Source organism: Dipteris shenzhenensis, chromosome 12 (genome assembly GCF_047967505.1).
Source record: "Dipteris shenzhenensis isolate YYH24624 ecotype China chromosome 12, Dip_SZ_1.0, whole genome shotgun sequence".
NCBI classification, from domain to species: domain Eukaryota; kingdom Viridiplantae; phylum Streptophyta; class Polypodiopsida; order Gleicheniales; family Dipteridaceae; genus Dipteris; species Dipteris shenzhenensis.
In genome coordinates this window covers 18761629-18785934 of record NC_141607.1, presented here as the reverse complement: position 1 = coordinate 18785934, position 24306 = coordinate 18761629, and the positions used below count along the sequence as shown (strand labels likewise).

Genomic DNA, 24306 nt, shown 5'->3' with positions numbered 1-24306 from the left:
CTAGTATACCTGCATCCTGGGAGTAAAAATGATGAAGCCTGGAGAAAGATCAGCCTGAGTTGGGAAGGCTCGTAAAACAGATAAGCAAAAGGAATGGAATGTACACACTCGAATTCCCTCCAAATCCACAAAGCCATCTGCAGCTGGCACAGATGCAGCAACTGTGTGAAGCCTGTGAAGAAGATCATGTCCTGCCCGTCTGGAAAACTGACAGGCAAATAACTATCAGGAAAGCTTCCATGAAAACCAATAATTTCACAGCAAATGGCATTGAAACCATTCAAGATCTCAAAACTGTCAGCAAGTCAATCAGCAACTGCTCCCAAATCAAGTACATAATGTTGACAGATAAGCATAGGTAGGGACTTTGGAGGTCATTTTTAAATCCATAGTTCCAACACACATATATGTTAAAGGACAAGAGAACTATCCTAGTCTGTCACAATAGCAGTGCAATAAAAAGCAGTAAACCATTGTACTTTACCTTTTCTTCATTCACATATTATTAAGCCTCTCCATAGATAGGAAAAGTAAGAGTAGCATACCGTAACAGCAAGGATATCCTTGGCAGCCACACCCTGATGCAAAAACGTGAAATTAAGTGAGCACCAACAAAAGATTCCAAACAGCAGGAATGAATTGATTACTTCTTGATTTATTCCCTCGTGGTAGGTTGACAGTGATGAAGAACCTTTCATACATTTGAACAAAAAACCTTGCTTATCTTATTGTTACAATGAAATACTCTAAAAGAACCATTGGGATAAGTCACAAGTAGGAGCAAGCAACAAAGCGCACCACTGAGGTAGGATGCATCAAATATCTGGAACTTGTTTCTTGAGTAAAACATCAAACAAAACCAAAAATCTTAAGTACAACCTCCCAACCTTCTTTTTCTCAATTAGATAAAGCTGAACATATATTATCCAGGGCATCAAATCTTCATAAAGCACAGCTTCTTGAGCTTTGTTTTGGTGTCGTAAACAATATTACATTCCAATTTCCAAATATACCTGAGAAATAAGATGCACAATACGATGGCAAAGAACCAAGGTCTTTCCTGACCCCTGCAAAACAATAAATGCTTGATTACTTGAAAAAGAATCCACTGAAAATACCTCAAATGGAGTCTAGATTTTGATCTGCTGGACATACACTCACAAACATGGATGACCTTCTCTAGAAATACCAGAACTTCAAACTGCCTCCAACTTTGGAAATGTCCAAAAACCAATATTACAGTGGAAACAAAGCAATAAATCCTGGGTATGCAGGGATAACTTTTTTAGAAATAAAAGGCCATCATGAAAGCTACAGATGGGAAACTAGGACTGCCAGTAGTCATCATTGATTTGGCAGCTCTTATTGAAATAATTGCAAAACTATAAAGCTTACAGCAGCAGCAAGTATGAGAGAAGGTCGGTCGGCAGGAGCTTCCACTGCTTTCTGTTGGGCCTCACTGAGATCAAGTACAATATTTTTTACTAAGGTGTCTTCTTTGCATGGGAACATTGTCTACGATATAGCTGGCAGATTTTAGAGAAAACTGTATGAGCACAGATCAGCCTGCAAAACAGATGACATTGCATGTAACAAGATGTAGACTTAGAGCTGAATCGTAAACCAGAATCTTTGCAACTTCAAAATAAATTTTAGTGTAAGACTGATAGGAGATGCCACATAGCTCTGCTAATCTATCAATGATTGTCCAAATCTCATCATTGGCCTGTTTCGACCTTAATCCATGGCTATGCTCTCCCAAGGTATCTAGGATACTGGAAGAGGCATCAATAGGCCGAGTGTCTTATGACTGTCATATTTCACTTTTTGGCAAATAAGAAATTCAAATACAAGCTGATGAATATCTTTACGCACACTTGGCCAAAAAAAACTCTCCAGAGCTTATGTAGTAGAAGCAATCCGTCTATGACCTGCATAAGGTGGAACATGACACCCTTCCATAATGTTAATTTCCTGGTAACTCACAAACAATCATCTTTCATAAGATATCCACCGGATTTTTTTGGCTGCTGCTGCTCCCCGCTCCTCCTGCTGCCCTTCCTCCTTCCTGCTCCCCTCCTCGCTGCCCCCTCCCTCCCCTCCTTGCTGCCTCCTCCCTCCCCTCCCCCCTACCTGCTGCTCCCCCTGCCTTCCCTCCCTCTCTCCCCTTCCCTATCCCCCGCGCTGCTGCAGCCCCTCCCCCCCGCGCAGCCCCCCCCTCCCCCGTGCTGCTGCCCGCCTGCGTGCCCCCCCCGCGCTGCTGCCTGCACCGCCCCCCCCTGTTTCTTCGCTCCCCCCCCCTCTCCTCCTCCTGCCCCCTTCCCTTCCCCTCTCCCTCTTGCTGCCCTCCCTTTCTCCTTTCTGACTCCTCCCCCTCATTCATTCTACCTCTTTGCTCAATCTTCTCTCTCCTTCCCTCCTTTCACCCTCTCCCTTCATCAGGTGTACCCCCTATTTTTGGGGGTCTCCTAGGCTTCAAGAACGCGGACGGAGTTTCTTTGTGTTTGAGTCGGCCTTTCCCACCTCCATTGACGAATGCGTACCTATTCAGTCAATCCATTACCGCACACACCGGTCGCGAGAACCGTCACTTTCTCAAAAGACAAGCTGCAACAGTTGCAAAAGGATTTGGAGCATGAGTGTTCCACGACTCTCTTCGCACACATCTTTGGCTCCCACTCCTCGAGATCACAGGCTAGAGATTGGATGCTTGTGGCGCTTCCTCAGGAGCTCGCTCCCCACCTTAAGGATGTACATTTGTTGGGACGAGGTTTCTTTCAGGTGTGCCTAGATTCCCCGGATGTCACGAGAGACTTGCTACAGACTGGGTTTCTCTTTCTAGGCTACAAGAGGATTTTTTTGTTTCCCTTTCAACTGGGCTTTGACCCAGTTGAAGAGGATAAGCACGGAGTTTCCGTCTTCATCAGGTTCTTTGGTCTACCTTCAGTTTATCACCGGCTTCTTTCAGTTATTGGCGAGAGGTTTGGTGTGGTAGCAGCAATCCCCCCTGTTCCTGGCGAGCCTTTGTCGGCTACTAAGGCGGTCAGGATGGATGGGGTACCCAAGGTTAGGGTCTTTGTCAAGGACCCTAACATTTCATATGACCACATCATGCTACAACGACCCGATGGGTCGTTCTTTTGCAAGAGATTTGAGGTTGCAGGTCGTCAGGACCAATGCAAGATTTGCAGATCCTCCGAGCACTTCGCCAGAGATTACCCAAAGAAGAAGAAGAGGCCAAAAAAGCAACCAGCTCGTACTAGGTTACGACAAAGATCACAGGCACCGCCTCAAACACGGGCTCCCCCTCCTCCTAGGGCTACCCGAGTCCCTCCTACACACCGCACAACCTCTGGCCCCTAGTGGGTTCCGATCGCAGTTAGGCCCTCTACTTCATATCATACTTCCGCTGCTCCAGAGACTACCCCTCAGGAGCCTCGAGAGGCTACCGCCGTGGAGCCTATTGTTCAGGAGCCTTCTTCCGCTCTACCACAGGATCATGCTTTGCCTCCTTCAGCAGCCCACGTTGTTGGCACCTCGTCTGCAGCACTTCTTGATCAGGACACAGCATAGGTGCCTCCTTCTATTAACAGAGGGAAAGGGGTCTTACATTCTTTCCCTGCTTCGGTAGGAATCCTTCGGACCCCTTCCCTAAGACTGGCTTAGCAGAATTCCTTTTCCGCTCTTGAGGACCTCTCTGACCTCCCAAATGATGATTTTGTACCCTCCACTTTCAGAGAGTCAGTTATCGGCATCCCCTTTGAGAGATCCTTCTCTCTCTCACCGGTGGACTTTCCTCCCCTTGGACCTCGTGTGTATGGCAGGAGGTCAACTCCGATAGAGGGTTCTTTTTCCGCCACCAGGTCGGGTAAGGTATTCCAACCTGCTTCCTCCCGTCGATGAGGATAGCCAGTTGGAATATACAGGGGTTGGGTGGCATCCCTCATCGCCATCGCAAACAGCTGATAAGGAATCAGCTTCATCCAAGTGTGTCAGGTGGTTCCTTAGACATTCTTTTTCTACAAAAACACAAACTGGATGCCAAAGATTGCTCCAAGTCAAGTAAGCTGCTTTCACGCCGAACATTTTGGCTTCCTGCCTTGGGAACCAGAGGAGGTACTTGCATATCAGTTTCAGACTCTATCCTCCCTTTGGTCATTGGACACGATACCTTCACCCCCTCTAGGGCCCAGTGGATTTTGCTTATGGTTGACAGACGTAAGGTTGGTGTCATGTGCACGGAGTGGTATCTGACGTGTACTAGTTACACAGAACTAGCTCAGGTTAGCCTGGGGAGGCTTAGAGCTAGGCAGGCTTGATTCTCGGGTTGAGTGGCAAGAGTACGAACTATTTATAGGTCTTCGCTATTTTTGGCGCCGGGGCCCGAGTCTATAAAAGAGGCCCAAGGGGTTCAGTTCTCAGTGTGCAGTTGGGAGCAAGTCTCGTTCCCAGGTGCTAGGTCTGATCCTGGATTGTGTCGCGGACGCGCGCCTGCATCTTAGCGTAGCCCAAGGCCCAGTGCCAGATCCAGGGCTTCACAGCGCCACCTGGTGGTATGGGACACCAGGCTGGTTGGGATCTGATTGGGAGTTCGTGCCGGTAGCTCAGCTCGTGGCTCGGGAGGACATCTTCTGATTCGGGATCATATCCCGTAGATGTCACGGTTGGGTGGTGAGCAGCCTGCTCAGTTCTGATGTTGTGTGTGGTTATTTTGCAGATCAGGGGTTTCAGGAGTGCTGGGATGTGTCAGTTGGTATCAGAGCCAAATCCTGAGGTAGGAACTTCTGATGCGAGAAATTTGACGGATTTCTCTTCCAGGTATGCCCTAAAATTCGAGATTTCCTGCTGCGTTTTTGCTGTCTACCTGGGGTAGAAGGGGTGAAGAAATATCTGGAAAAGGAAGAAGAAGAGGAGTGAAATAGAATCGAAATTTCTGAAGGCTACGGAGAGAAGTTTTGAGGGAGGAGAAGGAGAGCAGAAAAGAAGGAGAGAAGTGCAGGAAATAGACAGCCAGGGAGTAGGGGATGCGGAGCGTAGGAAGGGGCGCTGTAGGCGAGGCAGTGTGGCGGGACAGCCTGTGTAAAAGGCTGTCCACAGCCAGCGCAACAGGCTGCGAACAGCCTGCGCCTAGGGCTGCGAGCAGCCTGCGCTGAAACAGGGTGCTTTTTTCGAAAAAGCACCCCTCCAAAGTTGGAGGGGCTCAGGTGCTTTTTTCGAAAAAAGCACCCCTCCAAAGCTGGAGGGGCTTAGCCTTTTTTGGAAGCCTAGCTTCCAAATCAGGCAGCCCTGCACCCTATATAGGTGGGGGCTGGGTGCTAGGCAACCCACAAGCGGCCCAAGATTCGAGAAGCTACCTCGAAATTTGTGCCAGCCAGCCTCGCCCTTCAGTCGCGCCCTGTTCGAACAGCTTTTCTGCACCCGCCCTGCCTGCGATAGCCCTGCGCAACTCCCGAAGCTGCCGTACCAGCCGTACAGCTCCAGCGACAGCCGTACAGCCTGTACGGACTGTCCTGCCTGTTTTTGTATCTGCTGCTGTACCGAACAGCAGCTGCATCAGCACCAGCAGCCACCGTACGGCCTGCGTCAGCAGCCGTACAGGCCACGTCAGCAGTCCGCACAGCTCCTATTGCAGACTGCGCATCTGGTTAGCAGATTCGGGGAGGCACCAGGACTCGTGGTCTTCCAGATTTCAGCATCTCTTCTGTCAGATTTATCTGGGACGGTTTTCTTCTACTCCATCTCCCTCCGTGCTTCGTTTCAGTCAGTTATTTCTCTCCGTTTGTAATCGAATCAGATTTCAGCCATGTCTGATGCTCCAAATCCCGAGTTCGCTATGGGAGAGCAGGACTTAGATTACACTCCAGTGGGAGAGGATGATCAGGGTCTTTATGACGACCTGATCACTAAGAAAGCCTTCAGTGAGTTCACGACTGCTCTGGATGGTAAATTTGAGCAGGTCAACGCTAATCAATCGGGGTTGACACAGCAACTCCAAGGGATACAAGCCACTTTGACTCTTCTGGCTAGCACGGTTCAAGCACTCACGCATGTGGATGCCATGGCCTCCGTGCTAGGCCCGAATATCACTCCGGACCCCTTTCCAGGTGACCAAAAATCAAGAACAAAGGAGGTGGTTGACACTTGGTTGCACAAGTGGCAAGTACACTTCCAATTTCACCCCTATCCAGACGAGAAAAAGATTCAGCTAGCGGGTTTATGTCAGGTAAAGCCTTGCTTTGGTGGAAAGAACTTCAGCCTAAGCTTGATACTTGGACAGAATTTGAGGGTATCTTCAAAAAGGAGTTCCTGAAGAAGGAAGATGACTACGATATCGTCGGCAAGCTCAAGGCCCTCGATATGTCGAAATTGAATTTAACTTTTGAAGTTTATCTTCAAAGATTTAGGGATCTGCAAACCAGGGCCACTAAAATGGATCCTGTAACCTTGTTAGGTTTTTTCGTGGATGGTTTGCCAGACTCCTATAAGTTACAGATTAAGAATAACAAGTGCACAACATTGCAGGAGGCCATGACATATGCGCGCATATATGATGATACCATGGCCGGAACCAAGGCAACCACAGTTACCGAGACCAGCGGAAAGAACAAATGCAAGTTCTTTCAGCATGCGACTGGCATTGGGGAGACGAAGTCTACGGACAATGCCTCCAGGAAAAGCTTAACTCCTGCGAAGAATGGTAAGGCCCGTTTCCTTCGCACTCTTAGGCTCAAGAAAGAGGGCCAGTGTTTTTATTGCAAGGAGCGGGGCCACACGAAGAATGAGTGTCCTAAGCGGAAGAACCAGAAATTGGTGCTAGGACCCAAGCTCCAGGCAGGTCCACGAACCGCAGCCAAGGGAGCCAACCAGGTTACGATGACAGGTATTTCTGTAAATGTCATTACCTGCCCCCTTTCTTGTAATTGTACCTTTAATACTTCGTTGTTTGGTTCCCATGATCTTTTCCGAGTTTATGGAGAAGTTAGGGACCAACAGGTTCACATTCTCTTTGATCCGGGCAGCTCTCACAATTTTGTTAATTACAAATTTGTGCAGAAGATGGGGCTGTCCACAGTACCTAGCGACCACACCTACGAGGTGCAGCTTCCAGCTGGGAAGCAGTTTTGGGATCGCAAGGTTGAAGCGCTTCCCATCCGGATTCAAGCCTACACGGGAGCTCTCACATGTTATGTTATGCATTTAGAGCATGTAGACTTGCTGATCGGGATAGAGTGGTTTAAAACCCACAATATCCAGATTGGATGGACGGAGCATACACTTTCTTTTGTAGACAAAGGCACCCAATTTTGTATTCAGTGTGATAAGATTATCCCTTCTCAGGGGCCTATTGTATCTGCGATGCAGCTTCGGAATATATTGAACACTTCTCATTATAATGTTTATCAGTGTGTTTTGATTCCACTTTCTTCATTTATTGTTTCGGTAATTAACAAAAATGAATTAAGTGTGTTTGAACACCGGGAATTGAGAACGTTGTTAGATAATTTTAAGGACGTATTCCCAGCTCAACTGCCGGAAGGTTTACCTCCAGAAAGGGCAGTAGATCATCGCATCATAGACTTAGTCCCAGGGGCTCAACCTATCAGTGTACCACCGTATAGGATGAGCCAGGTAGAGGAGGATGAGTTAGCTATCCAGCTTCAGGATTACCTGAATATGGGCTATATCCGCCCAAGTAAATCTCCTTGGGGTGCACCTGTCCTCTTAAGAAAGAAGAAGGATTCTTCCTGGAGGATGTGTATAGATTATAAACGACTAAATAAAGTTACAATTAAGAACCGCTATCCTTTACCTCGTTCTGATGATTTGATAGACCGTTTGGCCGGAGCGAAGTATTTCACTAAGATTGATTTGCATACGGGTTATCACCAAATCCGTATCTATGCTAAACACATAGATAGGACCGCATTCCGGACTAGGTATGGTCATTACGAGTTCCTCGTATTACCTTTTGGTTTGACCAATGCTCCTGCTACTTTCCAGCAGATGATGAACGATTTGTTCAGAGATTATCTGGGCAAATTTGTTGTAGTGTTCTTAGATGATATCTTGGTATATAGTAAAACGCTTGAGGATCAGATCATATAGGACACCTTCGGGTTGTCTTACTTGTTCTAAGACAGCATAAGCTTTATGCCAAGATGAGTAAATGTGACTTCTTTATGAAGGAGATCATTTACTTAGGACACAAGATTTCTTCTGAAGGTATTAGCATTGATCTGGATCGTATCCAGAAGGTTTTAGAATGGCCTATTCCTCAGACTGTGAAACAACTTCGCTCTTTCCTAGGATTTACGGTATTTCTTCGGAAGTCAGTTCGTGATTATTCACAAATCACGGTACCCTTGACCAACATATTGAAAGGTCGTGGACGCAGGTCTACTCAACCGATCCCTTGGAATGATGCAATGAACAAGGCTTTTGAAACCTTGAAGTTAGCTATCAAGGAAGCACCCGTTCTTGCATTACCCGATCCTACCCGGCCTTATGTTTTAGAGGCCGATGCGAGTGATTATGCGATTGGGGCAGCTCTATTCCAAGAAGGCAGACCTGTAGCTTTTGAGAGTAAGCAGCTAGACGACACTCAGTATCGTTGGCCCACACTTGAGAAGGAACTTTATGCAGTAGTGTATGCTCTCAAGGTTTGGAGACACTACTTGTATGGTTCAAAGTTCCTTGTATTGACTGATCACCAGTCAATTAAGTATGTGTGTGATGGATCAGACTTGAGAGGAAGGAAAGCCAGATGGGCAGAGTTAATGCAGGATTTTGATACGTTATCGTAAGGGTTCGTTGAATAGTGTGGCGGATGCCTTAAGACGAGTTAAGTTTGTAAATGCTTTGTCATTTACGGAAATATCCTCGGACCTATTTCAATCCTTGAGAGGGCTATACGCAACTGATAGTCATTTCAGTTCTTATTGGCAGAGAGTCCAGGATGGGAATTCCGTGGTTGACCAGGACTCGGGGATTGTGCCACCTAGGATACAGGCGGCGGGAGGTCAGTGGATGATTAGGAACGTCTTGCTGTTCCGGAATGAAAAGATTTGTGTGCCTGATGTTCTGGACCTTAAATCCAAGATTCTCTGGGAGTGTCATGATGCTCCTAGTGCGGGACATCCAGGTATACATAGGACTCTGTCTCTTGTGAAGCATACCTTTTATTGGCCTAAGATGCGTGCATTTGTAGAGAACTATGTGGTAGGTTGCCGAGTTTGTCAAGTTACTAAGGCTGAACGCCTTAGGAGCGCGGGCTTATTACAGCCATTACAGATTCCAGGTAATAAATGGGAAAGTATTTCCATGGATTTTATTACTGGTTTACCTCGAACGCGCAAGGGTCATGACTCTATTTGGGTCATAGTTGACCGTTTGACAAAAATGGCTAGATTCTTACCTACAAGAACAACTATTTCAGCTGTTCAGTTGGCTCACGAGTTTGTGGACCACTTGTTCAAGCTGTATGGTTTACCATCTGACATAGTCAGTGACAGGGACTCAAAGTTTACAAGTAACTTCTGGACACTTGTATTTGAGAAGTTGGAAACTACTCTAAGTATGAGTTCCTCGGATCATGCACAATCTGATGGCAGTACAGAAAAGGTCAACCAGTTGGTTGAAGACATGCTTCGGGCATTTGTATCTAAGAGACAGTCTTCATGGGAAGATTATCTACACATGATTGAATTTGCTTACAACAGTGCAAAGCATTCTAGTACAGGTTATAGTCCTTTTATGCTTATGTACGGGTTTCAACCTAAGTCACCAGTTATGGTAGGATTAAAAGGGATTCAAAATGATGCTGCTAAGAACTTCTTGCAAGACATGCAAGAAAATGTTGCAGTTTGCCAAGGAGTCTATTAGAAGTGCCCAAGATCGGGACAGATTTTATGCTAATAGACATCGTTCACCTAGAGAATTCTCTGAAGGAACGATGGTATATTTGAGAATTCCTAAGGAATCCAAGAGCCTAAGTACTGGTTTGGTTCCGAAATTATCCCCCAGATACTGTGGCCCATTCAAGGTCATTAAAAGAATTGGACCAGTTGCATATCGACTAGAATTGCCTCCTGATGTTAAAGTACATCCAGTCTTTCATGTCAGTAGACTGAAAGAAGTATTGGGTGCAGATGATCAAATTGTTTCTCCTCATGAGATTATAGAAGTTACAGATTTAACTTTTATTCCTCACGAACCTGAATCTATTCTTGAATTCCGTGAAAGACAGATTCGAAATCGTACTATCACGGAATACAAGATTAAGTGAAAGGATCGTGTTGAGGAGGATGCAACATGGGAGACATTACAAAACCTCCAAAGAACATTTCCCGATTTCTTAGCGAACTCAGGAGTGAGTTCTTAGAGGAGGGGGAGTATGTCATGTGCACGGAGTGGTATCTGACGTGTACTAGTTACACAGAACTAGCTCAGGTTAGCCTGGGGAGGCTTAGAGCTAGGCAGGCTTGATTCTCGGGTTGAGTGGCAAGGGTACGAACTATTTATAGGTCTTCGCTATTTTTGGCGCCGGGGCCCGAGTCTATAAAAGAGGCCCAGGGGATTCAGTTCTCAGTGTGCAGTTGGGAGCAAGTCTCGTTCCCAGGTGCTAGGTCTGATCCTGGATTGTGTCGCGGACGCGCGCCTGCATCTTAGCGTAGCCCAAGGCCCAGTGCCAGATCCAGGGCTTCACAGCGCCACCTGGTGGTATGGGACACTTGGCTGGTTGGGATCTGATTGGGAGTTCGTGCCGGTAGCTCAGCTCGTGGCTCGGGGGGCATCTTCTGATTCGGGATCATATCCCGTAGATGTCACGGTTGGGTGGTGAGCAGCCTGCTCAGTTCTGATGTTGTGTGTGGTTATTTTGCAGATCAGGGGTTTCAGGAGTGCTGGGATGTGTCAGTTGGTTTCCTCAACCTCTACGCTCCGAACAACAGAGGGGACCGTGTTCTTTTTTTGAAAGAGTTGCTCTCGTGGGCTGACATTGCAGATTCTTGGATTATTGGAGTTGACTTCAACATGGTTGAGGCACCATCCGATAAGAAAGGGGGAAGAGAAGGTGGTATTCACTCCCTTGAGAGAGCAGCTTGGGATGCCTTCTTGCTCAGATTCAGTGGCAGAGATGTTTGATCAAATGATGCATTTCATATTCAGTCTCAGTCACTCTTGTTTTTGTGGTCGAACCGTAGGATGCAGATGCCTATCCATGCTCGGATTGACAGATTCTATGTGGATGACTGGGCTCTTGATAGAGGGGGGACAGTTTACATTGCACCTGGTGTTTCCACCTCCGACCATTTTCCGGTAGTTTTGTCCATCTCAGAGCCCCATCTGAGAGGACGATCTTCCAGTATCAGGATCCCCAATGCCTTATACACAGTTGATACTCTCACAGAGGCAGTCTTGGAGATCTGGGTGTCTCACATGCAGGGGGGGTGGCCGCACCTTCACATGTGGCCACAGCACTTGCCAGTATTAGCGACTTTTATCATTCTGTCGCTAGTACTAGGCGAGGTGAGGTACTCAGGTGGGAGATTGGTATCCGCCGGCAGTTGACAGCCCTGCAGAGGGAGAAGCAGAAACAACCCTCAAATGCTTGGATCCAGGAGTGCCTTGCTGCAGCAAGGGCTCACTTGCAGACATTGCTAGATCAGAGAGCAGAGTATGCCTTCCATGCACGGGAGTCTTTTTGGATACAGATGGGAGGGAGAGTCAATAAACACTTTTTCTCTACACTTGGTCCCAGACATAGTAGAGAGAGTGTCAGGCACCTTATTGACTCTGATAGGGTTTTGCAGTCTCATCCGGATACCGTCATGCACTTAGCAACAGATTTTCATGTCTCCCTTCTTTCTGCAGACCCTAACACACAAGCCAGAGATGTGGCTAGAGATGCGGTTTGGCAGCGTTTACCTGTGTTGGCCACACCAGAGATGATATGCTCACTTGATGCACGATTTACCAACACAGAATTTTGGATTGCTCTCTCCGCCCTTCATAAGGGCAAGTGCCCTGGTTCAGATGGTCTTACTCCATCTTTTTTTATAGCCTTCTGGGATATGATAGGTGATCATATTACTTCAGCCCTGCAGGGCATTTGGGACTCGGGTGAGATGCCTGACTCACTCACCGAGGGACTTATACACCTTATCCCGAAAGGTGGCAACAGGAATTTTGTATCCCATTGGAGACCCCATCACTCTTTTGGGCACTCTATACAAAATTCTTGCCAAGGCGATCAGCATCAGATTGCAGCCCCTTCTTCCAGACCTCATCCATGATACTCAGACAAGCTTTGTGCATGGCAGGAGCATATTTGATAACATCTTTTCCTTTTGGGAGGCCTCAGAGTGGGCTATGCAGAGCAGGTAGAGGCTGGCAATTCTACTCTTGGACTTTGAGAAAGCCTATGACAGAGTAGATTGGGGTTTTCTTGAGGGCACTCTTCTACGATTCGGATTTTCAGATGCATGGATTAGAGGGGTGGCCTCCCTTTACAGATCAGCCCACAGCCAAGTTTTGATTGGAGGGGTAAGGGGTGACAGGTTTCAGATTTCCAGATCAGTCCATCAAGGATGCCCTTCAGCCTCCTTCCTTTTTCTTTTTGTGGCTGAAGCTATGAGTATCTTTCTTAGATCTCAGGCTGGTTTATATGGGCTGAGATTGCCCTTGAGACAGGAGCAGGAGCTTCTGGACTGTGAGTTGGATGATGACACTGCCATTTTTATTGAGGCCTCCTCGCAGTCACTGGATGCTTTCTGGACAGCCTTGGATATCTTTTGCTCAACTGCAGGAGCACACATTAACTGGCATAAATCCTTTGGCTTTTGGATCAGCGATGAGGACACTCCAGGCTGGGGAGTTGACATTGGCTTCTCTTGGATTCAGAGGGGTGTTCCTGTCAGATATTTGGAATGCCAGGTAGGGTTGGGCATCTCTCCAGCACAGCAGTTTACCCCAATACTGGAGAGTATAAGGAAAAAGCTTCTCTTCTGGAGCTCAGCCAAACTTGACCTTGCATCTAGAGTTGTGGTAGTGAACCAGGTTCTCTTGGCCACCGCCTGGTTTGTGTGCTCATGCTGGTGCCAATCTAGAGAGTGCATCACTCAGCTCATTAGACCAATCAGAAATTTTTTATGGAGTGGACTCGATGACGCGGCAGATGTTGCAGCGAGGGTGGCCTGGGAGACCAAAGGGGGCCTTAATATCATTGACCCAGACCTACCTTACAAAGCAATGCCTTGCATTGCGGTGGTGAGGCGCCTCATGCCTGGGCAGGAACCTTGGAAGTACTTTTTTGGACGCATTCAGGCTTGCACACCTACCTTGGGGGATGATTGGGTGGACAGCCCTCGCTGGATTTTTACTTCCGCCCCTCTCAGATCTCATGCATCTCCTCTCATGGCTGCCAACCTGAAAGCTTGGGGCAGCTTCAAGAATACACTTCGCAAGGTTCCGCCCTCTACCCTCGAAGAGATTGATAGGCAACTGGCCATTTGGAATGACAGTATTCTTGATGAGCATGGCTGACCACTCGGCACTTCGCATTACATGCAATGGTCTAGATGGGAGAGAGGCCCCGCCTTCACAGTAGGCACTATGACTACTAATCACAAAAAAAAGTGATTTCTCTTGTCATGACAGCGTAGAACTCAAGGCTAGAGGACTAGCCACAAAATAGATGAGCTGGTCTCTTGGAAATCAAAGGCAATCTGAAAAAACCCCTACCTAAAAGTCGAGCTTGTGATAATTGTGCTGCGAAGTTAAGAAGAAGAATGCAAGCATCAAATCTCTCACTTGAGCCTTGGAACAGTGTGATCCATGGACTCATGCAAAGAGAGTGGTGACACACTCTACTTCAACATTTTTTTAAAGCTGTTGCAGCTCCCAAGATGTATGTCCTTACTGCCGGAGAGGAGGCAGGTAAGAATTGATGGATGATGAGGCCATCGCCAATTGAATGCAAAAGGCCGACTGAAGCTGAAAAACGCAATTTCTGCCACCTGCTTGCAAAGGGGACTAAAGGCAGCACCAAGAGGAGTGATAGGGGTGAGACGGGAAGGGCAAAATCGAAGGGGTGGAGCTGTCCTTACCCAAACATATCAAACCTTGAAGACCAGATGTTGTTTACCAGGAAATTTATAGTAGTTGCCTGCAGGGAAACTAGAGTAGTACCAACTACCCTAATGTAAACCAGAGCAACTCCGAAAAAAAGGACTGAGTGGAGCAAATGAGTGAGCCAAGGAATAATACTCTTGTGCAAGGGATGAAGCACCTACAGGCGAGGATGGAGAGTTCTCATTAAGTTTAAGTACAGCATGGAGAGTCTTTTTTATGTCTCGCTAGGTTTAAGTACAGCACGGACAGCATTTGTAAGGCCTCCTAACGATGAGGGGATGAATTAAGGTTTGCTGCCTATAAGATAGCGACAGCAGAATGGCAGTCAAGCACACTTAGGCGAACATGAATGGATTGGAAAGCGGCTCCTAGTCATGAGAATGATGCAGTAGCAGAGTGAGAGCTGAGAATAAGAGCCAAGGAGGTTTTGATGCACGCAAGCACTAACGTCTGATTGGACATACGTCAAGATGGAAACAAACTATCAAAATTCGGACGTTTAGAATTGGAGTGTGCTTGGAAGCTGCTTCTTCTGAAACACAGGAAGAAAAAAAATGGATATAGCTTTAAAACATGGCACATCTTGGGGGAGCGACTCTCAGCTGGAGGTGAAACAACTGGTCATCAAGGATGACTTGCTTTTGGGCGCATCAAGCAGTGTGCATGGCTTATGCTACGAAGCCCATGCATTCCCTACCAAACGCAGATGGCTCCTCTTACAAATGTGAAGCAATTTACTTCAGTGCATCAAACTTGAGATTGAGGCTAGCTGGTAGAAGCTCAGAAACATGAATACAAAACACAAAACCATGCGCACCGATCAAAAACGCAGCCACAATCGCTCGAGTGTCGATCGAGCAGGTGCCGGATGTAGTAAAGGTGAAGAAGGGCTCGCGATTTGAAAACTATACTTACGGGGAAATGATAAGTATTAGTCTTTTCTAATTATTTAGCTTAGTCTTCCATTCACAACTTATCGGGTGGGAAATTATATTTCCCATATGCTCAAAAGGGTTTTTTCGGGAATTTGGGGAGAAATTCATCCTATATGGCGAGTTGTTATTTCCCCAACCATTTGATCTTGGTAAATTTGTGAGAAAAGAGTGAGGGCCTCCCCCTTATGACATGCAAAGATGTCCACGTCATAGGAAAGTCTAGAAATGCTGGGAAAATATTATGTTTTCCCGTGCTCCCAATTTCCCACCATATCATTACCCCTTTAGTCTAGTCAAACCCCTTTAGTAGCAAAGGTGAAGAAGGGCTCGCGATTTGAAAACTATATTGGAGGGAAATGATAAGTATTAGTCCAAGTCTTTTCTAATTAACTAGACTAATAAGTATTAGTTTACTCAAACCCCTTACTCTTGCCGGGCATTCTCGAGCCTAGAGTCACCTCAAAGTCCTTGGGTTCCTAGGGGCCTCTTGAGAATACCCAGCTAGGTTGAGAGCCCCCGCCCAAGCATGTGTCTCCCCAACGACATCTGTGCATAGATGGGGCTGCATGGTATGGGACGTCTAGGCTTTGGCCTCGAAGGTTGCCTGACCTCTAGCTTGGGGGGCGATCCTAATAGGATCTATGATTGGGTGGTGCCGCATTAGCTGATACCACATGTGTCCCTATGTTTGTATTTTGATATTGATATATGCTTGCAGGTTAGCACGGAGATAGAGGAGATCTTAGATCCCTAGCTTAGGGGTTTTTTCATTTGGTGTTAAGCTCGGCATGTCACTTTTGACAAGGAACCTTGCTAAGATACAAAAATTCCCAAAAACCCTTCCATTTTGCTTTAGTGATTTCTTCGTGTGAGGGAAGGGAAGTGAGGTCGCCATCAACAAGTGGCTCCCATGCTATTCCAGATCGCTTTTCAAGGGTGAATCGAGTCCCTGAGTCCCTTTCCTATCTCAAGAGATGCTTGGGGTACCACACTACTAGTCTCAATCGAACGATCACAATGCAGTAATCTTGTCATCGTTCCCTAGTGTGGCCACATGGGTGGCTGAACAAAGGTTTTCACCTTTCACCATCTCCTTGAAATAGCAAGAAGTTGGATAGAGCGAACAAAAGTGGCCAAGTCCTAGATATAGACAGGAAGGCATCATTTTTCAAGGAGCCTACTTCCACATCATCATCTCACATGTTGGATATACTAAATAGGGAGCTTGGAGATGAAGATCATTGGGCCCACTGTTCATGTGCGAACATTGGGCTTTCCCTCCATCTAATAGCAATAGCCCAAGTTGTTTGCCATGCATGTGACCTAACCTAAAAGCGTTGTTCCACCAAAAAGATGATCAATGTCGTCATGCCTCTAAGACATTGTGCACATGGATGCGGTCCATGGACACCATGATGTTCCTCCATTCTTCCATTTTAACCAAGTTAGACACTTCAACATGTGGTAGGTCTTATTGGTGGTTATGCACTTTGCCGTGTGAAAACAACTTCTTGGCGATGCTTTTCAATGTCCTCCTTGTGCGCCTAATTTAGCTTAATCAATGGCTTGTTAGTCACATTGTACTAGAATAAGGGAGCATAAAATTCTCTTCAATCCAAATGTAAGGAGATGAGAGAGAGAGAGAGAGAGAGAGAGAGAGAGAGAGAGAGAAAGAGAGAGAGAGAGAGAGAGAGAGAGTCCAAATGAGATGGTCCTTCTGCAAGTTGTTAACCTTGTTCTTCTCCACCAAATTAGAAGCAAGAAATGAACTCACACCCAACCATACAACTCTTTTACTCACCCCAAGCACATGGATGTCACAAGTAATGTCCATGGCCAATCATAGTCTAATAGACGTTCTATTGCATACCACAAATATTGCCTCCACTAGGAAGGCATTAGAGTAGCTTGCTAGCTGTTAACCGCCACATCGGTTAACAACTCTTGTAATATGATGAGAAAATGAAAATATAAGAGAGAGCGTGAGGAGTAGCAGATGAAGTGGTTGTAAAAGGAGAGAAGAGAGGTACATGGTAGCATAAGGGTTAGCCCTCCCTTCAAAAGGTGGATGTGTATATAAGGCCAAAATTTTAAATTTGGTCTTCATTGTGTACTTGCAAGATTCGTATTAAAAGTTCTCTCTTCTTCTCATTCTCTTACATTGAGTCTTCTTTCTCTTTCTTGCTAAGTTGTCTTGTGATTTCCCCTCTCCCTCTACCCCCATCTCCTCTCCTTCATGCTTTCATTCCCCTTCCCCTCCCTTCTCCCCTCTCTTCCCTCCCCTCATGGAATCACTTGCACACGATCCGATAGATGCTTGGGTGATAAAAGCGGATAGTTTGCACATACGGAGCTCCCACAAAGAGTTGTTTGAGAGTCAAGGCTTCGACGGTGTTCCCCTAAGATCCCCATGACACGTGAGTCACCGTCGAAGACTTCACATTTTTGGCACCGCTGTCGGGGAGTTCGAGGTATGCTTTCGTATTACACAAGCTTTCTATCCTTATCCACCCATTACACAATGCTTCTAGCTTATCTAAAGGTGTTGTTAGTGGAGTATAGGCTAGTTTTGAAGGAGGAAAGTGTGATTTTGGAGTTAGGAAAGTAGGAACTATCAATTCCGTCCATAAAGTGGTTTTTACACATTTGAGCTTGTTTTTTATTGCCACATTGTAGGAGTAGCTAGTAAAGATGATTGCTAAGGTGTGTATGGAGTCACATTTCACTTGCAAAACACTAAAAAATGAGTTTGAATCAATTCAAGTTGACACAGAAATGTGTTATTAGCCCCCACCTTCAAAAATCCTCAATTTGATGCTTTTAAGTGGTTGTTTTTTGTGCTTTTTTTTTTGAGTAGGTAGAATAGGTAGTATAGCACCCATTTTGTTCCTATTCAATACACGGTCCCATGCACATGGAGTCCTCAACTCCTAAGGACACTATGAGCTTCGACGTTGAAATGGGGGAAAACTTGAACCCAAATCCCCATGGCTCCCAACTCTAGCTCTGTAAGGCCCCAATCCCCCACCTCTTCTACCACAGCCTTGCGTTTGAGGGAGTCGATCTCCAATCTCATGGGACGGTTCGGCTTGGTCGACTTCAACCAAATCAATCCATTCGCCAGGCCAAGTAGGGTGGCTAAGGAGCAGGACCCACCACCAACTGCAGTATCCCATAATGCACCAAGCAACCTCGTACCCGCATCAACGAAAAAACCTTTTGGGCCACGCGTATAGTTTTATGAGGGAGAGCCATCCTTCAGAAGGACTTATGAGCCATGGGTACCTAGGGATTGGCCTCCTAGTCCTGAGCGATGGAGGAAGACTTTGGGGATAATACCTTTCCACAATCAATGGCCCCTCATCCCAATCTGTTAGCAACTTGGGGGGGGAGCTCAGAGAGCATTTCCTTTCCCACGGCTTCATCTTATAGGCCGATTCTGAATGTGAACATACCTATACCATGGCCCAAACTAATAAGACCAGTAGACCTGAGCCCACTGTGCATATTGGCTCCAGGTCCCACGAGGCCAGGACCACCATCCATCCTGATCCCTATTTGGCCAACAATTTTATAATCCACCCCAGGGACCACCTAACTTTGGTACAGTGCCAGTCCCCCAATCCCCTCCACCCGTGCCATAAATAGTACTCATTGATGAGGATCTTACTGTAAACACTCGAAAGGGGGATGGTGCCGCAAGTGGTCATGGGGAGGGACATAATGCTCACGTAGTCTCCCAATCACGATCTCTAAGCTCATCACCAAGTTCTTAGGTGAAGGAGACCTTGTCTCCCATGTCAAAAGGTTCAAGCAGATCTACGAGACCTTTGGAGACATTGGTAACCTAGATAAAGTGAACGCGTTTGGGATTAGCTTGATGGTAAGGTAGGCCAATGGTATAGGGGCTAGGGGGAGACCCTAAGAAAGGCCTTTATAGTGGGATTCACTCAAACGGCCCAAAGTGGAGTCCGATCAATTTGTTGTACGAAGTTAAGTAGAAGGAGCACGAAAATCTTCGAGAATACATTGCAAGAATTAAACATCTAAATTCCCATTGTGAACCACAAGAGAGAATGATTGACAAAACAATATTGCCTTGATTCCTCATTGGATTAAGGGATGCTAAGTTGATGATCATATGTTCACCCAAAAATCCCACATCCTTTGAGTTGTGCAGCAAGACTGCCATGCTCCTGGATGACAACATGAAGGATAAGGCATAGCCCAAGAAATCACATATGGCTCCTTCAGTAGTGTCTTCTGGATGATAACAAGACTGCCATGCTCCTGGATGACTACATGAAGGATAAGGCATAGCCCAAGAAATCACGTATGGCTCCTGCAATAGTGTCTCATTTGGGCAAGTCTAGTAGCTATGTCGAGGCCAAGGATGCACCCAAAGGTCTAAGGGGACAATTTTAGATGAGGTAGCCACGGACATGTTGAATCAAGTAGCCCAACAACTCAACAATGGGTTGGGCAGAGAAGGCCTAAATAATTCACACTTTCCAAGGTGAGACAACATGTGGTGTGGAATATGCACATGAAACCACCCAATAAATGAGTGCCCTCGCCTACAGGCAAGGCCAACGCTCTATTGCACCCATTGTGCTAGGTGGGGAAATCATGAGACTTACAATGTCGATACCCTAAGCCCATGCCCCCACCCTTGTAACAACAAAGGCAACCATTGTCCTTACTAACACCACCTAACCAATATAATAAGGGCCAGATAGCCTTACAAGCAGCCCCCCAGGCAAACCAAGGGCCATTATGGGCTCAAAATTTGCCATTGCCACCACCAGTTCTAGGTCCACAACCCCCACGGCCATGGATTACTCCCATAAACCAGGTAATCATCAAGGAGCCACCAAGCCAGTGGGAGGACCCTGACTATGCCTTACCGGCATCAGATCCATCTCCCTTTGTAGCTCTTGCAATGCAGCGAGCTAGGGACACGAACATCGTGAATCACTGAATCCAATGTTATACATGCCAAGATCCGCAACACGCTAGTGAGTGTCCATATAAAATAGCTGCCAACCAAGCCATTTCTTGTTATAAATGCCAAGGACCTCACTTTCTTAAGGACTGCCCATACAAGGATGATCAACTCGCACTCGAGCCGAACGCAACCAATTTGAACACTCCCTTGTGTTCTGGTTGTGGGATGGATCATCTATATAAAGATTGCCCCATGAAGAGAACTCCTAGGCTAGTTCCTAATCCAAAGGCCAGCATTAACTTGCTAAGTATTGAGAGAGGCCAGGTGCCCTCAATATCATTGAATATGACCATGAGGGCCCAAGCTAAGGCCATGAGTAAGGAGCTCTGCAAACAAGCTAATAGGGAAAAGGCAACCGTCTCCCAATCTAAGGGCAAAGGCCAAGCAAGTGTAGTTAATATAGGGAATGGTTCAGATCGGGTCATCATCCAGAGTGGTTCAAATGAGGAGACCACAACGGTCTCCACCTCGACATCATCAGCCTTGCATGGTTGATCATAAGCCCCACTATACCATGGCCCAAGGATAGGGTTAGGGTAGGTGAACCATAGCCACATAGATGGGACGTAAGCCCAGTGGGTCAGAATGAGTACCCCAACCCAGCCATGGAAAAGAAACGCCTGGCAGAGGCACAATGGTTAGTCTAAGAATGTCAAAAAAGATTCGAGCAATGGCTCAGGACTAACAAAAGCATGGACATGTCACACGATCCACCCCAACCATCAGACTCCAAAAATAACCTTAAGGCCCTTGCCTACCCTAAACAAGATGGATGAGATAGTCGCAAATAGCACCTCACCTCGGGAAAGTCCCTATTGCATCATAAGATGTTTGATGAGGACCCTACTTGGCAACAAGACAAGAGGCTATAGATGAGGACCTCACATCCTTTTATGGTTTTGAAGAACCCTAGTTTGAGGATCAAGAACTGACTGGCCAGCAGCCTCAAGATGTTGCCAGGCTTGGTGCCTTCTTCTCCACCAAGATAAAGATTGCCCATAGCAGCCCTGTTACGAGGAAATCCCATCCTTTGGAGAGATCTCTCTGATTAGATGAATGGATAGATGGCCAACCTAGAAGAAGTGGACATCAAGGTCCTCGAATCCCTGCACAAGGAGCTGAATGTGCAAAAAATACTGATTAATAAGCTGGGCTAGTACTTCCAGAGCAATAACATGAATGTTGTAATTCTGATATTCTGCCAAAACAAGAAGGCCAATGCTATCTTGGATGGCAGAGCGGGCCAGTATCATCACGAAGTAGTGCTATGAAAAATGGGGAAAGCCCAAAATGGAAAACACCAATCTGATTGTAAAATTTACCGAGGTGCGATAGCACAGCCAATGGGAGTCGTAAAGGATATAAAGATCAAGTCTCACACCTACCGTGTTTGGTTTGTGGTGATGGACTTCCACAGGTAGCCGGATGGCTATGATGTCATCCTAGGCAGTTCTTTTATGCACACTGCAGGCCTAGTACATGATTGGGCCTCTAATAGCATTTATTTGCACACAAGGATGAGCAAATTGTAAGAGTCGACCTACAAGCTTGGAAGGCACACCCCATGAGTGGCAATCTATTTGTGGTCGAGTCAGACACAACTCAGAGAACTACCCCTATAAATGTGTTCTAAGCCTATAATGAAAAGGATATGGGTGAGGACCGAGATGAGCATTGGTATTCCCCACTGCCAAAGCTCAAGTTCTCCTAGAATTGGGTGCATGTCTTGGCAAGTATAGACGCAATCAAAAAGACAGGAGCTAAGATGGCATCTTACGATCCCTAGGGGCCAGGTATGGTAGTTCCCCTTGATATGATAAATGTCTAGAGGGCCCCAGCTAAGGGTCAAGGGGTAAGGAAAGTAAAGTCAGACCTTCACTGGCTAAGATATGTGGGTGCTGTGATGGTACCCATGAGTTCTTATCAAACTAGGGAGCCAGATTGGTTAGAATAAAGGCCCCCTCAGTTCCCTTAAGGCGGAGGAGGCTCCTCCTATAGAGATGCCTCCTGCGGAAGATAAACCACTCTAAAAAACCAAGGCCTCAAAGACTAAGGACACTAATCCTGCTGCAAGGGGAAGCAAATTGCTCCAGAAGCGATAGAAGATGATGGGGACGAGGAAGAGACTGATTTATGTCAAGTCCTAAGCACTTCAAAGCTTACATAGTACAAGACTTCATAATACTACTAGAACAGGGTAAAAGGTTAGCCAAACAAGGAGACCAAAATGGGTATGATGGTCCTATTAAGGTCAAGGAGGTGAACCTGGCTGGTATAGGAGAAGACCCTAAGTCGGTTTACATAGTTGATGACTTGACTCTCAAGCAAGAATAGGCCTTGCTAACCTTGTTACATGAGTTTCAAGATTATTTTGCCTAGAAGCACACGGACATGAAGGGCATGCCGCTAGAGGTAGTGAAGCATACCATCCCTATGATGGATGACATCAGGCCGGTACGGTAACGACCCTATCCCATGAACCCAAAATACACAACGATTGTTTGAGAGGAGCTACAAAAACAAATCGACGCAGGGTTCATTTATGAGATTGAGCATACCGATTGGGTGTCCCCCATCATCAAAAGAATGGAAAAGTTAGGGTATGCATTGATCTCAATACAGTAAACGATGTGACTCATAAGGATCATTACCCATTGCCCTTTATGGTGCAGTCTTGGAAAGAGTCGCAGTAGGTAAAGAAGCTTATAGCTTCTTAGATGGATTCTCAAGATATAATCAGGTGTCCATAGCACCACAAGATCAGCATTCACCACGAAATGGGGAGTCTATGCCTCAAAAATAATGATCTTTGGACTCACTAATGGTCCCCCACCATTCCAGTGGCTCATGATCATCGCCTTCAAGGAATACCTTAGGAATTTCTAGATGATATGTGCATTCACTTTAAATGGGATGACCATCTCAAATATTTAAGACTTGTATCCAAGATATGTCGTCTCTATCAAATCTCCCTCAATCCCTTGACATGCCAGTTTTGGGTGAATCATGGGGTAATACTCAAGCAAGTAGTGTCCAAGAATGGAATTTCCATCGACATAAGATTAAGCTTATTCTGGAATCACCCCCACCCATGAATGCAAAGGGTGTATATTCATCACTGGGCATATGGGCTACTACTACTGATTTATTTACAATTATGCTCAGATTGCCCTTCCCTATACAAATTGTTGATTATATTCCATTGGATAGAAGAGTGTCAATTATCCTATGAGACCCTTAAGTTGGTCTTGGAATTTGCCCCTATTTTGCAAGCACCCACTTGGGACTTGTTCACATTGATGCCTCAAAATCTACGATAAGGTCCATACTGGCCTCGCCAGGTGAGTTTAACTTGGATTATCCAATATACTTTGCTAGCCGCCAACTGAATGATGCTGAAATGAACTATACCACACCAACTGTGAAGGACTGACCATGGTATATGAAATTTAAAAGTTTAGGCATTACTTGTTATCAAACAAGTTTGTATTTCTCGTAGATCACCAGGCTCTCCTTTACTTAGTCAACAAACCGTGCATGCCCAGTCGTATCACCTGTTGGATCCTCATTCTCCTAGAATTTGACTTCACAGTGGTGATCAAGAAAGGACGTATGCACTTTATGGCTGATCATATGTCTCGGATCCCTAATGGAGAACTCGCACGACAAGAGTGAAAGATGATCTTCTAGATGCCCCATTAATCTTGGTGTACCTGGTTCCTGAGTGGGCATAAGAGATTAGACACTTCTTAGCAAATGGGTTCCCTCAAGACAAAACACTCAATAAGGATAGGGCTAGAAAATTAATCAAAGATGTGCGGCCCCGTGACCCTATATCGCTTGCTAGCTGGACAACTCTACCAGATGGGAAAGATGGTATTATGCATCGATGTGCCTAAGAAGACGAGTTTGTTGAGGTTCTAGAAGAAGCTCATTCCAGCATTACTGGTAGACACTTTACAAGAGAGCTTACGACCTGTAAAGTATTACAAGCTTGATTATAGTGGCCAATGCTCTTTGTGGATGCTGCTGAGTTCATCAAACGTTGTGATCCTTGCCAATGTGTCTCCATACCACATAGCCAGGACTACATGCCTTTGACCAGAGTTCTCATTGACCAGCCCTTTGAAAAGTGGGGTATAGATTTTGTTTGTCCAATCAGTCCCACTGCTAAGGGGACTCATGCCCGTTACATTATAGTGGCCACAGACGATTTCACCAAATGGCCAGAAG

General features: G+C 46.2%; 1 pseudogene across 1 annotated transcript in view; it reads right to left on the bottom strand.

The window, feature by feature from the left end:
* The window catches only part of LOC147895930 (uncharacterized), a 92150-nt pseudogene extending 77109 nt beyond the window's left edge, over window positions 1-15041 (bottom strand). The window contains exons 1-5 of the transcript XR_015541923.1: window positions 14948-15041; window positions 1396-1566; window positions 1014-1067; window positions 546-578; window positions 10-207 (exon numbers count right to left, since the gene is read on the bottom strand). The product of XR_015541923.1 is annotated as an uncharacterized LOC147895930 (transcript). The remainder of the gene's footprint in view (window positions 1-9; window positions 208-545; window positions 579-1013; window positions 1068-1395; window positions 1567-14947) is intronic.
* Between the last annotated feature and the right edge of the window lie 9265 nt (window positions 15042-24306).